Below are 12,122 nucleotides of genomic sequence, written 5' to 3' on the forward strand. Positions count from 1 at the left end.
TGTCCATCCATGTTACTTTTATCATCCTTGGTCACAAACTTTGGGACCGAAACAACAAGACAGCGGATACAAGACATACAAGTTTGACTTAACCTTGGGCGAAGAGCTCAGTCATTCGGGAGATACTCAAAGTAAAACTCCTGCTCCTCCATTTAAAGACAATGCTGCTTTTAAAGAAACCCCCCAGAATATGATTGGCCGACAAAATGACACATACAAGTCTTTTTTTCTAAAGATTCCATAAATCTTCAAACACGTGAGCATAAGGCAGTGAGTAAGACAGCCATGATGGCGGTCGTGTGGAAAATCTTTGTTGTCAGGGAAATGTCAACCAAATGGCAATTTGCAATATTTTCACCCACAAAAAGGTAAAGATCAAAATCCCTTAACACCACCAAGTGGACAAGATACTCAGGTCGCCGAACGCTAGCTGGAACCGCAAACAAAAACAATGCTAAACCTCCTGCCAAGAGAGACAGAACAACTCCTCTACAAGAATGCAGTTTATTGTTCTGGACAAGCATCAGTTTTCTGAGTCAATGTACTGGTACTGACAGCGAGGGGCTGAACTCAACTTGGCCCGACATATAGTCGATAAAGAGTCTCTCAGGTGATCAGACTTTTTTCAAAAAATGTAAAACACTGGTTTAAACAAGTGATGAGTGAGGCTTACATTGTCGTTTTAAATGCTCATTGGTCTACTACTACTGATTATTTTAATTCTCAAGTTATTTATTTTATTTTTAACACTTTGAGTTTTGTATTTGTTGTTCATTTTCTTTTACAATTTTCAATGTGAGTTTTCAATATTATTGTTATCATTTAATAGGTTTGTGTAATATTGAAAAAGAAAAAAGACTTTTGAATGCATTGTAAGTTGCAGTTGGAATTACAGTTGCAGTTTGAAAACATCCATTAGACTAGTTCGGGTTTCTCTCTGAACAGAAATTCTTTATTGTGCTAGAAGTCAAAGTATAAATTGATCAAAGCACTTCTATTTGAAGACACTAGTCCTTCTTAAAACACGTTAAGCAGCAGCGGAAGGGTGCGAATGAGATTCTACAATGACTTGACTCGGGATTCTGGACGACGACGATATCAAACTGGCATTCATGTCACAGACACGGATATGTGAGGCGCTTTGATAAAACAATTAATTTCCAGCAGATGAACCGGTCAATCTCATTCCAAACACACACACAAACAAAACACACAGTCCATCTCTCCTCGGCAACACTTCACATCAATCATGGATCTCAGATCATAACCCCAAAAGCAGAGTTCTGCTTTGAGTCGCTCTAAAATCATGATGGATGACAACTTCCCAAAGCAATCCCTCTGCGTGCCAGCATCATTTAACTAAAGCTATCAACCTGCCTCTCTCATTACCCGGCCTGAGAGCGCCGGACCCCGCCTCTCGTACCCCCGACATCCTCGGGAAAACATCCTCTTGGGGAGACATATGAAAGCTGCCACAGAAGAATGAGCTTCACCCAAGTTTTTGACCGTGAATCTGTTATCTGCTCCTCTTTCATGAGCGGTAAAGACAGGATTGTGAGGAGGTTACGATGACCTCGGGCTCATGCTTTGGAGTGGGCTTACCCTGGAGTGTGAAATGACAAAACATTTAGCCCGATCTTACTTGCAGCTCACTGACAGGCTGAAACAAAAGCAGCCTCGGAGGAATTTTCAAATCACTGAATGAATGTCAATTAATTTCGCGGGACGGAGTTGAATTGATTAGAATATAAAACAATCTTTCTTGAAAGCAAAGGGGAATTGATGTCCAAAGACTTTCAAACAGAGATAGGGGGTTGCAGAGAAATGACAAAATGAAAGAATGACGCGTGTGTGTTTTCACAGGTGTGTGTGTGTGTGGTGTGTTTAGCCGGCAGGGTGTGTGTAAAGTAATTAACATGATAGCCTCCCTCTCAGCCTGATAGCTTGTTCCCTGCAGCGAGGTCGTTCTACAGACACCGGAGTGGCGTCTCAGACAAAACCCTGCAGTGCATCTCTCATGCAAACACATGCACGCAAACATGTCCGACCGACGTTTCCTGGCGCCGGCAAACACTGGAAACATACAGCAATCAGCCAAGAAAACCGTCACTGAGGGAAGAGCATCGGAGATGAAAGGCATATCGAAGATAACAATACATGCAGGAAAAAAAAAGTGTTCCTCTTAAACAGCTAAACTCACCAATAAAATGAATTAATACACTATACATCGTTAATCCCAGCAAGTAAGGATCAAATGGTAGAAAATGTGGCTGTTACACACAATAACCTGTCAACGTGAGCAATCCATTACAGAACAAACTGACTGACGCTCACAATTTAGATGACATGCGTCAAACTCAATCACACAAGGGACCAAAATCTTGATCAAAATCAAAGACACAGGCCAGACAAAATGTATATTTATCCCGATTACTGTATCATTGTATTTTTCCTTTTCTTACATGTTTGTTGACATCAATTTCCTTTGTGTTTTAGCTCATCCTAAACACTGGAAACTTAATTAACAGGAAAAGAAAAGTAAAGTAGGTGCAAGAAGCAGATTCTTACTGAGAGGTTGCTTATCTTGAAGTCACTTTTGAGGCGATTCAATTTAACAAGAACTTTATAAATCAAAGCAAAATTTCAAGAATATTGCAAAAAAGAGTGATAATTGTTCAAATTGCTTCATTAAATTGTCCCTTGTTCAAAACTAAATGTATTACAATCAGGGAAGTTTTATTTTACTCACCAGCCTAAGTTTGTAATATAAGGCATTTCTTTATTAGTAGTAATACAGATTAGATTAAACACCCAATGCAAGACTGCAAAAGCATAAATAATAATAATAATAATAATAAACAATATAATTGAAAATGAATCCTTACAATATAGGAATAGGAATTGCTGGCTACTGGAAAAAAACAATTTTCAATTTTCAAGTTTTACCTTACCTTTACCTTACCTTAATATAGACAATAGTAGTATTGCAATAAACTCAACAACACAACAGTTATAATAATTAATTAATTAATTAAAAATAATTAATATCAAATAGTGGTCAATCATATAACTTTGGTTATCCTACTCAACTTAAGGGAGCGGTTCGCGAACTCAGGTACCATAATGGCACTGGTTCCGACAGTGGTAACCAGACCGAAAAGCAATACAGATTAAAGGGCCTTGTTTCATTTTTTTTGCATTATTGTCCTTCATATTTTAACATTTTTGTCCAAAATAAAAAATTCAAAATAATTAAAATAATAGTAATGACAATGAATCCCTCGGAACTTGCCTGCCAGGCCACTCATAAGAGTCTGTTGCGATTGACAAAATCCTGTATTTTGGGGCAAAATGTTGTTTTAATTTTATTATTCCAAAGTTAAAAAAAATGTTTTAACATATTTTGATTTAAAATTAAATAGTCACTCTTTCAAAACCTAAACAACACATGCTCAAGTTTAGGTAAGGTAAGGTAAAACTTTATTGATCTCCTTCGGGAAATTGTTTCACGTGACTCAAAATTGACTTTACTTGTCACAAATCATTGTGTGAAGCGTTCAGGTACAGATTTGCCAGTGACATTCTTTTCAACTGATGATCAAAGAGTTTTTTTCCTCGACATTTCAATAGCTAAATGAAAGAATGCAGCTCGAAAATTCAAGAGAGGCTCAATACGTTCATTTCATGATAATTAACTCTTTTAAAATGAACCACTGATAAAGTAAGAGATAAATAACTTCAGACTCAAACCATTTTGCGAGTGGAGAATTCAAAATTAGACGATGGGTTGGGGTCAACAGAGTGGGAGATTATGATCTGTTTTTGAATTTCAATAGATTTTCAAATTCAGAAAGTATGAAAAGGCTTCTTTGAATAAACAAAAAGTGAAATTATCTGAATCCCGTCGAACAATGTTTGGAACGAAGGCTGTGATTATTGTGTGCAGCCTCGACAAGTAGAAGTCAGAAGTTTCCATTAAGTCAGAGACCAAAACAAGACTTTTAGCATACAAATATAGACCTGAACCATAATCAGTCATCAAAACAAGCAACAACACAAAAGCTGGAAATGTCTTTTGAGCGTTTTTGTATCACAGGCAAATGTAGGAGAGTAAAGAAGAAATATTGTGGAAACCAAGATCCCACTCCATTAGTGTACTTTTCTGCTCTCTCTCTCTAGTGTGTCTTTGCATCATTTGTTCACCTTAAACTAGAATCATTCAGGTCGGAGTCGAGCACCAGACGCCAACATGACTCGCGGTTCATATGGCTGGAAACCGCCGGAGCGTGAAACGGAAAACTAGTGGGAGCCCTGAGAGACTACGACAGACTATGAGAGCAGAAGACTCTGCAGCTGTAAAGCAGAAATGAAGTTAACAAGCTTTGCTGTGATCACAGGGCCATTACACTGAGGTGCGTGTATAATTAAAGTCGGCACAAAGTGATAATGTGATGTTGTTTGAGGCTGAGAAGCCGTAATACTTTCTTAAGTGGTGCATTTGCATGCTTAATTACTGTCAACACGGCTACTCACGTCGGCTTCTTCATCAACAATACGAGGACCTTGTCATCGTTTAATGAAAGAAACCTTAAAGACAATCAAGTATCAAAGTCAACGACATCTGTTGGTGGTCATACAATGTGAAAAAAGAAATCCCCCTTTTTTTCCTCTGGACAATCCCTTCTTTCTATTCCCTCTATCCATTGTAACCTTCCGACCTCCACCCTGGTCCTTTAATCCTAAAACTGTGGTTTGGCAAAAGACCCCCAGACACCCCCTCCATCAGCTGCACACATCTCTAATTTGCTCAAGGATTAAAGTGGGGGCACAGAGGTCACATACAGGGCCACCACCAGAGACCCTAAAAGAGAAGAATAGTACACACACTGGGGAGCAGAGATCCAGCGATGCACATGCAAACACACACACACATATATTAGCATTGTGGGAACTCTGCACACATGACAATCGCTCGGAGCAAAAGCGTCTGAGGAGCGGCGGCGTCATTAGGTATGCAGGTGCTGTAGGTGTGTTGGCGGGACCCTCATCTCCAGACAGGTAAAACACAGACACGCATTTGCATGAGCAAGTGCAGAACTAAACAAATTGACCTTAACTGTGTGACTTGGAAAAAAATAATAAAACATATTTGTGCAACTTTAAAAACCAGGGTCAAAAAACTTCAGAGGAAAGAGAAAGAGAAAGAGAGATAGAGAGAGAGAGAGAGAATCGTGGCTGCAGGAAGTATACCTTCGAAAGCAGTATAAGAAAGAGAGGAAGACAGGAGGGAGAGTTAAGCGGGAGAAGAAAAGTGATTGTCAGGGAGGGAAGAAACATCACTCTGAAAAGTTCTAAAGAAGGCCCTGCTCTGGGTTTTAAACGCTTCTCCTTCCTCTATCACTCCCTTCTCTTCCCACTTTCTGCTCATCCCTTTCATGAATTAAAAGCACGGCCGGTCTTTTGGGAGAAGCATAGTTAATTCCGATCAGATCTCCTCCACCCCCCCTCGCCGCCTCCCCCCATCCCACTCCCTCCTCCCCTCCTCCCTGGGCGACGGTTGCCAGCAGTCTGACAGACGGAGATGGGATCTGACAGTAAACAGGCGTGTGGATGCCCGGCGCATGATTGACACGTAGGCAGGTCGGCGGGGGCCCGCCCCCCTCCTAATCCTGCCCTGTCAGCTCTAATTGGGGAGGTGGGGCTCCATGTCACCAAGGTGACTGATTGACAAGACCCCAGCTTTGCATAGATATGAGGGAAAGGTTGGGGAGGTTCACGCATGGCATAACACCGTTAACTCTACTACACTGCTAATAGAGATGTGCGCGTGTGCGTGTGCACGTCGGTGTGTGTCACACATTCACACTCACAGGTGAATAGACTCGTGAACACGACTGAGCCCATAAATAAATCCGCAACAATAACCATGAACTAAACTGACATGTATACAAGACATGTACAAGAGTGTGTCTACAAACACACACACACACACACATTTGACACGCTGTGATGAAGATCAGAGGGTGAACACACCCCGGAGCAGCAGGGCCAGGAGCCGGAACATTCTCGGCTAAGGGCACCTGTAAGGCTATGCTAATGGGTTTAAGGGAGGGAGAGAGTTTGATGTGAGAGGACGTTAGGAAAAATGTTCATCCCGTCAGGCCTGACGTTTTGTCGTTTTAAAAAACTTTACAAGAGCACGTGTGTATCGATGCAGATCTTCTACATGAGTTGTGTCAAACTCCGTCATGCATGGAGTCAAAATCTTAACTTAGAAAGATATAAGTCAAAACAAATGTCTGTGTCTTCATTTAATCATAAGAGGTTAAATAAGCCTCTAGTAAATACAAAAGGTGTGCAAGTCAGAGGCTCAAAAGTTACAAGATTTGTACCGTTAATACTAACCTGGAACCTGGATAAAGGAAGCGGCTCAGTGAAGATCCTGTTCCTGGACTTTTCTAGTGCCTTTAACACCATCCAGCCCACTCTGTTCCAGGACAAACTGAGAAAGATGCATGTGGACCCTGGTCTGGTCTCCTGGATCTTGCACTATTTCACTGATTGAACGTCTGACACTGTGGTGTGCAGTACAGGAGCACCTCAGGGGACATCACTGGCCCCTCTCCTCTTCACCGTATACACTTCAGACTTCTGATACAACTCTGAGCGGAGTCCTGTCCAGAAGTATGATGACGACACTGCCATTGTTGGACGCATGAGGGACAACAGTGAGGACGTCTTATGTCTGTGACTTTGTGGACTGGAAGGAGAGGAACCAGCTGAACACATGAAAGACCAAGGAGCTGGTCTTGGATTTGGGAGGTCCAGGACAAAGCCACGTCCAGTGTCCATCAGAGGCGACGAGGTGGAGATAGTTCACAGCTATAAGTACCTCGGTGTGTGGCTGGACAGTAAACTGGACTGGTCCTGCAACACAGACCATGTGTATAAGAAAGTTCAGAGTAGACTGTACTTTCTGAGCAGGCTCCGATCATTTAACATCTGCAGGAAACTCCTCTGCATGTTCTACCAGTCTGTGGTGGCCAGTGTCCTGTTCTATGCTGTGGTGTGTTGGGGTGGGAATGTGTCCAAGAGGAGTGTCAACAGGCTGGACAGGTTGATCACGAGGGCTGGCTCTGTGGTTGGAATGAAGCTGGACTCACTGATGACAGTTGCAGAGAGGAGATCATTGAACAAACTACTGTCCATCATGGATGATGACAGTCATCCTCTGAACACTGTTATCAGTGAGCAGAGAAGCAGATGGAGTGCATGATTGCTTCTTCCCAGATGCAACACTAATAGACTCAGGGACTCATTCATTCCTCGTGCTATTAGCTGTTTAATTCCGAGTTTGGGGGCAAAGATGTTTCTATTCCATGTTAATCTTTGTATCCTTTTTACTGGTTATTTTTCTTTGATCTATGTTTTTTATCTTTAGATTGTGTCATCTTTCACTTTTTTATTGCACTTTGTTCTTGTTTTGTGAATTCATCATCTATGTTGCTTTGGGCTGGAAAAACAACTTCCCGAAGGAGACCTCCAGAAGGATCAATAAAGTTTATCTTTCTATCCATCCATCTATAAATGTAGTGTTTTCCCCTTCAAGAGCAAACAACTATTCAGCTTTTAAAGTTGATATTTGGACATATTTTGGTTTCAAAACAAATTAAAGCATTTACGACTTCGTCAAAAGTCATGTGGTTTGTAAATTCTGCAACACCTGAGTCAAGTACTCGACAATACTTCAAATATATTGTTGCTCCTACAGTATTATATTATATATGTTATATATATTATATATTATATTGCAACATATAATACGTATAGTATCACCAAATTCTTTCCAACACATAACTTTTAATGTGAATCTTCTGTCATAGACGGGTGCAAGTGATTCGTTCTTTCTGTGAGGCCCTGCACCAAACGACCGGAACCGGTCCGTGGGCCGGTGGGTTGGGAACCGCTGTTTTATACGAATTTACGCTCATGCAATCTCAAGTCTCTTAGGTGTGAATAAGTTATGGAATTGTGGTGCGACTGTAACTCTGAGAGCCGCTACATCTACACTTTTGCACTCTTCCCAGAGGAGCTTGATTTCGCCACCACAGCAGCACTTTTCACTTAAGAAATTACTCTCATGCAGAATTATCTTCTCATGTCTGTCGCCTCATATATCTGTATTTATTTTCATAATGCACGCAACAAGAAAGCGTCACAGCAGGATGAGAATCTGTTGCTGTGAACCGTGAGCTGAGGTGGAGACAGACACCATTTCAATGTCCAGCCTTTCACCGACGCAGCATCAACTACTAAAATTTGAAGATAAAAGCATTTGTGTCGCAGACTACACAGTGAAAAAAGTAACTGCTAGTTTTGTGGCAGGAAATGAACAGGTCTTGTATAATAAATGCATCAATATCAAAAGGTCAGCTCTATCAGCCCAGTGTTTCATTACAGCTCTGTAAACGTCTTCATGGGACTATAACTTCGCTTCTCTTTCAGAGGCTGTGCTCAGTTTAGGAGGCTGATGAAACTTCTCTGGGTTCTAACGTGGGTTATGGGATAACCTACTGGTTTAGTATCAAATGTGTTAAGGTGAATAAAATAGCAGAAATCAGAGAGTTACAATTTCTTTTAATTCAATATAATGTGCTTTCCTGTAGTCTTGTAAATCGTTTTTATTCCTCTGCTTATTTTAGATTTTCAGATACTTAAACCCTTAAAAAAGTGTTAACCAATCTATTAAAAAAATGGTACAGAAGCTTGTCGATTTTAAGGAGTAACTCAAATTTAGGGAACCTTTTAATTATTCAAGTACACATTTATAAATCCTAGAACTTCCCACTGGAATTTACAAAATCTGCACCTACTGTATCACCTTTTTAGTACTTGAGAAATATAAGAGTCCCTAAAACTCATAGGAAAGTCAGTTCCAAAGTCAATATTGTCGAAATGGTGTGTTCATAATTGAAACTTTGACTGGGGAAGACATGGCCAGCAGCCAAAACATTCATTATTTAAAAACACCAAACTAAGTCTAGACATTTTTTCCCCCCAACCAGTTTTTTTTAGTTTTTTTTTAAGATTCAAGTAGGGAAAAAATGTTGAAAATGAATTTATGTTTGTGCACAGATGTGTAAAGAGTGTGATAGTAACGTTTGATGATGACAAACAGAGAAAGAAATAATAGCTTTTTAAATCCACAGACAGAAGCGAAGACACCACACAACTATTTCCGATGTAAAATCATCCTTACACTGACAAGTATTTGACATTTAATAATAAAACATCCACATTAACCACCTCAATCAAGATTTCCTATAAATGCCAGGATCATTTAATAACTTATTGGTCCAAACTTACATTTTCACAGAGGTATCAAACATATGCAGCAGGAGAACTTGATATAAAAGTGTGTATTTTGGTGTGTGCCGGCATGCGTTTGATTGACAGCTGCCACTGACCTGTGCCAGACAGAGTGCCATGCTGCGGGGCGGCAGGGTCGATCGCTACGGAGACGACCTTCGCCCTCATCTGCATCCTGCCTTCATTAGCACCGCCAGGCAAGGAGAATAACAACCCAATAAATTAATAAAGAGGAAGAAGGAGCGGGGCAGGAGGACAGGAGGGAGGGAAGAGAGGAGGATGGCAGGAGGAGAGCGAGGAGAGGAAAAGGGCAGGGAAGGAGAGGTATGAGAGGAAAGAGCAATGTAGTGAGGAGCAAAGAAATATCTATAATAATTGAATGTGTGGGTGGAAAGGTGAGACGGGCAACTCTGGTTTTTTGAGGCTAAGACATGAGACGAGCATCTAGTTACAAGGCGACGAACAAAATGAGGTTGGCGACTCAAGAACGACTTTTTTAAAAATTGCTAATGCGGGTGCATCCGTGGAGAGTCGGCAGCGAGTCTAGCGAATGTTTAAACCTATCTGAGGATGGGCAAAGATACTGCCAAAACATCTCTGGGGCGGATAGGAAATGTAAAACGTGTAACTATGCATAAGCTTCTAAATGCCAGATTAGAAAGGGACATGCTTCTCTGCATGATATAGCATGACGACCTCACATCCAACTTTTAAACGTACAAGAATTCAAGTTATGGAAACTCACTTGAAAAAATATTATGGTAAGACGCTGTAGAGCAGTCGAAAAGTTGAAAAACAATGAAATAATTCATTACGAGATCACCGTTTTACTTCCTCCCTGTTTAAGCTGTGTAGGAATCAAAAAGGCATCAGTAAACCTTCTATATACATGACATGATTCCATCATGCTCTTTAATCTCACTCCACCAACTACATCATCAGAAAACATTGTCTGTGGAGACTAGAGGTGGAAAAAAATGTGATTTTTTTTCAATATATTGTTGTGGTCTTTGTCCCAAAAATTAATTGGCAAACATTGACCATTGACATTGATCAAATTGTCAATATTTTACTCCAACACACAATGTGGATTCACCCTATTGTCACAGTTGCTTAATCTCTTCTGTCCTGTCTGCGGGGGCGCTAATCCCATAAATGAGGGTAAAGTAGGCAGTACAGTAAGGAAGTTAACAATATAAGAAGAACCATAGGAGAAGAACAGATGCAAGAATACTGAAAAAAATATGATCAATTAAATATTAAGAAAAACATTTGCTTGGGAGCAGAACAACGTGTTGGTGGAAACGCGACAAAAAGTCGAGTAGAGCTGGTGGAAAAGGTACTAGTGCACATAATTGGTTGTATACTGCCCAATAGTACACTTAATTTTATGTTGTTCTTATCTTGTTTAGATATTGCTGAACTGAAATGGACCCAAGATTACATGAAAAAAAAGTTAATCAAAAACTCATATTGTTCGATCCCTAGTGAAGCCTCCATGTTTTCTTGTTTTTTTTGTTTTTAAACTTTCAGTAGTCATCGATAGAAACAAAAAAAAGGTTGTTTTTTTCACATTTTGACCAGGCAAAAACTTTTACATCATCTTCTGTATGTGGTTAAGGTATTATTGTGAGAAAAGGTTCTATGTAAAAAGTGAGTGACTCTTATAAAACTATTTTTTAAATACATTTTGAATATCTGCATATTAGCTAATGATTTTTATCATGGAAAAAAACTAACCAAATGTGTTCTAGTTTGTCAGAACTAGTGCCATTATGGTACAAATACCCATTCCCTGTAATGAGCTGCTTGGCAGAGGACTGTGTGTCAAGTTTTTTTCCAGTTTAATCCTTAATCAAATTAATAAAAAGCTCAGCAGGTCTTGATCATACGCAGACAAATTCCTTAAAAAGAAAAATAGAAAAACACTTCTCTAGCAGTACCAGAGTAAAACACACACGGCAGAGAGTAGCTAAACTCCCCTTGTCAATAAATTATGAACACGTATGTTATACAGGATGGACTGTTGGATAAAAGCATTCCCGGGAGGACTCTGGTAATGATGCTTTCTCATCTTCTTGCAGAGTTGCAAAGGAAAACCATCGTCTATTACTCCGTCTCCATCAGCGTGATGGATGGAAGGACATCCCCTCCTCGTTAGCTGTGAGATCTTTTCTCAGAGTTACTGTTTATAACTATGGACTTTTTTTTAACTCCTCGTGCTGAGCTCAGAGAGACGAGTACTCTTGGCGTTTAGACACTTCAAGGGCGTCCTCAGCACCCGGTCTAAGCATGTTTGAGCCCTAAAGCCTGCTACATTTGACTTGTACGAGTGCTTGCAGCGCGGTGCTACGGTTGGGAAAAGGTCTACTTGGGCACGCTTACGCATAATTTACGCGGGAGCTTCTTCACAGATGCCTCTGCAAAATGTACTCATGCATGCTGCTCTATTGACCAAACTCACAACCTTGCAGATTATTACTGAGCCTGGAAATTCATCTTTGCTTTCCACTTCATTTTTTATATATGGCTGGCACTGATCTCTGAATAAGTGCCAAAGATTCTCTCCATGAGCGAGTCTATTTTCAATGTTCTCTCGGAGCATCGGTGGGAGTGTAATAACTTCATCATCATCATCTCTCGGGAGGAACCAGGAGTGCGCGCTCACTCATCTGCCGACAAACACTAGTTAGAAGACAATGTGGCAGCTCCCAAAAAACATCTCACCAAACTGAGACGTGCCGGCCGCTCAG

General features: G+C 40.5%; 1 protein-coding gene across 1 annotated transcript in view; it reads right to left on the reverse strand.

The window, feature by feature from the left end:
- Window positions 1-5,527: 5,527 nt before the first annotated feature.
- The window catches only part of calm3a (calmodulin 3a (phosphorylase kinase, delta)), a 224,469-nt gene continuing 217,874 nt past the window's right edge, over window positions 5,528-12,122 (reverse strand). The window contains exon 6 of the mRNA XM_087795543.1: window positions 5,528-5,542. The gene's annotated coding sequence lies outside the window, so the exon portion shown is untranslated. The remainder of the gene's footprint in view (window positions 5,543-12,122) is intronic.

This window comes from Callionymus lyra, chromosome 7 (genome assembly GCF_982586985.1).
Source record: "Callionymus lyra chromosome 7, fCalLyr1.hap1.1, whole genome shotgun sequence".
In the NCBI taxonomy this organism is placed as follows: domain Eukaryota; kingdom Metazoa; phylum Chordata; class Actinopteri; order Syngnathiformes; family Callionymidae; genus Callionymus; species Callionymus lyra.